The sequence below is a fragment of the Salvia splendens genome, chromosome 16, assembly GCF_004379255.2.
Source record: "Salvia splendens isolate huo1 chromosome 16, SspV2, whole genome shotgun sequence".
Taxonomy (NCBI): Eukaryota; Viridiplantae; Streptophyta; class Magnoliopsida; order Lamiales; family Lamiaceae; genus Salvia; species Salvia splendens.
In genome coordinates, this window is record NC_056047.1 from 19,176,227 (window position 1) to 19,182,226 (window position 6,000).

A 6,000-nucleotide genomic window follows, 5' to 3' on the forward strand; every position below is an offset into this window, starting at 1 on the left:
GATTAAACCCTGGGCAGATGCTGATATTGCAAAAATAAAGACCAATGAGGATGTTGACAGGATTCTAGACCATACTCACCAGATGTTGAATGGATTCCAGACCATACTCACCAAATGTTCCAAATCCATAACCATCATCCGTAGTCTGGTAAGAAAAAAAATACGGAGTATAAAGAGTTGAGACTTGAAATCTAAAGCTGACGACCACGTTAGTGGCGAGCTCCCGGAGGCGGTATCACAACGGCAGAGCTGGGGTCGTCGTACACTTTTTGGGCCAATTTTTAATTACAAAGGGTCACCATTATTATTCTTTTCATTTTGTAATGGGTTAATCGATTTAAGAGTTCAATTCCAAATCGCGTTTCGCTTGTACCGTGCGAATTTCCAGCCATTCTGACACCGCAGGTTTTTGCCCGATTTCTACGTTGGAAATGAATCACGCCCCAATACCTTGCGTTCACGACATACTTCTGAGAAAGAACGTCGCATAGCTCGACCATGCGTAGTGGAAGTGGTCGAGGGTATGTGTGTAGAAGTAGGTCTCAAAACCATCTTCTAATAATGAAATCACACTCTCTCTTAAGGGTGGAGAGAGTGTAGGGATTTAATAAATAATGTGGTTTTAACAAATAAGAAGAGAGTTACAAGAGAAATGAGATTGAGAGTGAAAAAGAAATTCATGCTTGTTAATTTCTGAAGAAGAGAAGAAGTAGAAGAATGGATTTGTGAAGAAGAATGGACATAACTTTATGCTCTACGTGTGTGTGTGTGTGTGAGAGAGAGAGAAAATATAAGGAATAAAATTTAAGTAATCACATTTAGCTGAGCATATCGAATCATATAAGCAAGAAAATCATGCCTCAAGGGCTGGCCCATGCCTACAATATAACAAAATATATTACATTGATGTTACTGCACTAATGCAATGTCATAAGCACTCCCATTACATATTATTTCGAATCATGATTAAACCCTGGGCAGATGCTGATATTGCAAAAATAATGACACATCCAATAAGGATGTTGAAAGGATTCTAGACCATACTCACCAGATGTTGAAAGGATTCCAGACCATACTCACCAAATATTCCAAATCCATAACCATCATCCGTGGTCTGGAAAGAAAAAAATACGGAGTATAAAGAGTTGAGACGTGAAATCTCAAGGCGACGACCACGTTAGTGGCGAGCTCCCGGAGGCGGTATCACAACGGCAGAGCTGGGGTCGTCGTACTCTTTTTGGGCCTATTTTTAATTACAAAGGGCCACCATTATTATTCTTTTCATTTGATAATGTGTTAATCGATTTAAGAGTTCAATTCCAATGCGCGTTTCACTTGTACCGTGCGAATTTCCAGTCATTCTGACAGTGCAAGTTTTTGCCCGATTTCTACGTTGGAAATGAATCACGCCCCAATACCTTGCGTTCACGACATACTTCTGAGAAAGAACGTCGCATAGCTCGACCGTGCGTAGTGGAAGTGGTCGAGGGTATGTGTGTAGAAGTAGGTCTCGAAACCATCTTCTAGTAATGAACTCACACTCTCTCTTAAGGGTGGACAGAGTGTAGGGATATAATTAAATAATGTGGTTTCAAAAAAGAAGAAGACAGTTACAAGAGAAATGAGATTGAGAGTGAAAAAGGAATTCATGCTTGTTAATTTTCTGAAGAAGATAAGAAGAAGTAGAAGAATGGATTTGGGAAGAAGAATGGACACAACTCTATGCTCTATGTGTGTGTGTGTGTGTGTATGATAGAGAGAAAGAGAGAAAGAGAGAAAATAAGGAAAAAAATGTAATTGATCACATTTAGCTGAGCATATCGAATTATATAAGGAATAAAATCATGCCTCAATCACTGGCCCATGCCTACAACATAACAAAATATATTACATTGATGTTAGTGCACTAATGCAATGCCATAAGCACTCCCATTATATATTATTTCGAATCATGATTAAACCCTGGGCAGATGCTGATATTGCAAAAATAAAGACACATCTAATGAGGATGTTGAAAGGATTCTAGACCATACTCACCAGATGTTGAAAGGATTCCAGACCATACTCACCAAATGTTCCAAATCCTTAACCATCATCCGTAGTCTGCAAAGAAAAAAAACACGAAGTATAAAGAGTTGAGACGTGAAACCTAGGGCTGGCAATTTTCGACACGACACGATAATCTGACACGAATCCGCATGAAATTATTGGGTTGGGGTCAAGTCTTATTGGATCCGTGTCCTTATCGGGTTGACCCATTAAGAACCCGGTAATTTCGGGTTGGGTTCGGGTCGGATGCGGGTCGGATGCGGGTAACCCATTAAGAATAATATTATTATTTTTATTATTATTTAAAAAAATATATATTACTTTAATTTTTTAATTTCTTATAATTTAGGTTTAAATAGTATAAAACGAATTTTAATTGTGTAAATTAGCTTAAAAATTAAGGTTGAATCGTGTAATATTAGGTTTTAATCGTGTAATATCATGTTCGGGTTGTTATCGTGTCGTGTCAACCCATATTATATCTTGTCGATAACGGGTTCGTGTCGGGTGCGGGTCGTGTTCGGATTTGAAGGTAGCAGGTCGGGTTCGTGTTCGTGTTCGGATTTACAATTTCCTTAGCAGGTCGGGTTCAGGTTAGGCCTTATTGGGTCGGGTTCAGGTTGACCCGATAATGACCCAATCCGCACGATTTGCCAGCCCTAGTGAAACCTCAAGGCGATGACCACGCTAGTGGCGAGCTCCCGGAGGCGATATCACAATGGCAGAGCTGGGGTCGTCATACACTTTTTTTTGTGCCTATTTTTAATTCTAAAGGGCCATTATTATTATTCTTTTCATTTGATAATGGGTTAATCGATTTAAGAGTTCAATTCCAAATCGCGTTTCGCTTGTACCGTGTGAATTTCCAGTCATTCAGACACAACAGGTTTTTGGCCGATTTCTATGTTGGAACTGCATCACGCCCCAATACCTTGCGTTCACGACGTACTTCTGAGAGAATGTCGCATAGCTCGACCCGGCGTAGTGGAAGCGGTCGAGGGTTTGTGTGTAGAAGTAGGTCTAGAAACCATCTTCTAATAATGAACTCACACTCTCTCCTAATGGTGGAGAGTGTAAGATATAATTAGATAATGTGGTTTCAACAAAGAAGAAGAGTGAGTTACAAGAGAAATGAGATTGAGAGTGAAGAAGGAATTCATACTTGTTAATTTCTGAAGAAGAGAACAAAAAAGTAGAAGAATGGATTTGTGAAAAAGAATGGACAAAACTTTTTTGCTCTATGTGTGTGTGTGTGAGAGAGAGAGAGAATGTAAGGAAAAAAATGTAATTGATCACATTTAGTTGAGCATGTCGAATCATATAAGGAAGAAAATCATGCCTCAAGCACTTGCCCATGCCTACAACATAACAAAATATATTACATTGATGTAACTGCACTAATGCAATGTCATAAGCACTCCCATTACATATTATTTCGAATTATGATTAAACCTTGGGCAGATGCTGATATTGCAAAAATAAAGACACATCCAATGAGAATGTTGAAAGGATTCCAGACCATACTCACCAAATGTTCCAAATCCTTAACAATAATTCGTGGTCTGCATAGAAAAAAAAGTATAAAGAGTATAGACGTGAAACCTCAAGGCAACAACCACGATAATGGCGACCTCCCGGAGGCGGTATCACAACGACAGAGTTGGGATTGTCGTACTCTTTTTGGTTCTACTTTTAATTAAAAACGGCCACCATTATTATTCTTTTCATTTGATAATGGGTTAATCGATTTAAGAGTTCAATTGCAAATCGCGTTTCACTTTTACCGTGCGAATTCCCAGTTATTCTGACACCGCAGGGTTTTGTTCAATTTCTACGTTGGAACTGCATCACGCCCCAATAACTTGAGTTCACGACGTACTTCTGAGAGAACGTCGCATAGCTCTACCGCGCGTAGTTGAAGTGGTCGTGGGTTTGTGTGTAGAAGTAGGTCTTGAAACTATCTTCTAGTAATGAACTCACACTCTCTCCTATGGGTGGAAAGAGTGTAGGGATATAATTAGACAATGTGGTTTCAACAAAGAAGAAGAGTGTTACAAGAGAAATGAGATTGAGAGCGAAGAAGGAATTCATGCTTATTAATTTCTGAAGAAGAGAAGAAGAAGTAGAAGAATGGATTTGTGAAGAAGAATGGACACAACTCTATGCTCTATGTGTGTGTGTGTGTGTGTGAGAGAGAGAGAGAGAGAGAGAAAATATAAGGAAGAAAATGTAATTGATCACATTTAGCTAAGCATATCGAATCATATAAGGAAGAAAATCATGCCTCAATCACTGGCCCATGCCTACAACATAACAAAATATATTACATTGATGTTACTGCATTAATGCAATGTCATAAGAACTCCCATTACATATTATTTCGAATCATGATTGAACCCTGGGCAGATGCTGATATTGCAAAAATAAAGACACATCCAATGAGGATGTTGACAGGATTCTAGACCATACTCACCAAATGTTGAAAGGATTCTAGACCATACTCACCAAATATTCCAAATCCATAACCATCATCCGTGGTCTGGAAAGAAAAAAATACGGAGTATAAAGAGTTGAGACGTGAAATCTCAAGGCGACGTCTACATTCGTGGCGAGCTCCCGGAGGCAGTATCACAACGGCAGAGCTGGGGTCGTCGTACTCTTTTTGGGCCTATTTTTAATTACAAAGGGCCACCATTATTATTCTTTTCATTTGATAATGGGTTAATCGATTTAACAGTTCAATTCCAAATCGCGTTTCGCTTGTACCGTGCAAATTTCCAGTCATTCTGACACCGCAGGTTTTTGCCCGATTTCTACGTTGGAAATGAATCACTCCCCAATACCTTGCGTTCACGACATACTTCTGAGAAAGAACGTCGCATAGCTCGACCACGCGTAGTGGAAGTGGTTGAGGGTACGTGTGTAGAAGTAGGTCTCGAAACCTTCTTCTAGTAATGAACTCACACTCTCTCTTAAGGGTGGAGAGAGTGTAGAGATATAATTAAATAATATGGTTTCAACAAAGAAGAAGACAGTTACAAGAGAAATGAGATTGAGAGTGAAAAAGGAATTCATGCTTGTTAATTTCTGAAGAAGAGAAGAAGAAGTAGAAGAATGGATTTGTGAAAAAGAATGGACACAACATTATGCTCTACGTGTGTGTGAGAGAGAGAGAGAAAATATAAGGAAGAAAATGTAATTGATCACATTTAGCTGAGCATATCGAATCATACAAGGAATAAAATCATGCCTCAATCACTGGCCCATGCCTATAACATAACGAAATATATTACATTGATGTTACTGCACTAATGCAATGTCATAAGCACTCCATTACATATTATTTCGAATCATGATTAAACCCTGGGCAGATGCTGATATTGCAAAAATAAAAACACATCCAATGAGTAAGTTGAGAGGATTCTAGACCATACTCACCAAATGTTCCAAATCATTAACCATCATCCGTGGTCTACAAAAAAAATACGGAGTATAAAGAGTTAAGACGTGAAACCTCAAGGCGATGACCACGCTAGTGGCGAGCTCCCGGAGGCGGTATCACAACGGCAGAGCTGGGGTCGTCGTACTCTTTTTGGGCCTATTTTTAATTACAAAGGGCCACCATTATTATTCTTTTCATTTGAAAATGGGTTAATCGATTTAAGAGTTCAATTCCAAATCGCGTTTCGCTTGTACCGTGCGAATTTCCAGTCATTCTGACACCGCAGGTTTTTGCCCGATTTCTATGTTGGAAATGAATCACTCCCCAATACCTTGCGTTCATGACATACTTCTGAGAAAAAATGTCGCATAGCTCGACGTAGTGGAAGTGGTTGAGGGTATGTGTGTATAAGTAGGTCTCGAAACCATCTTCTAGTAATGAACTCACACTCTCTCTTAAGGGTGGAGAGAGTGTAGGGATATAATTAAAGAATGTGATTTCAACAAAGA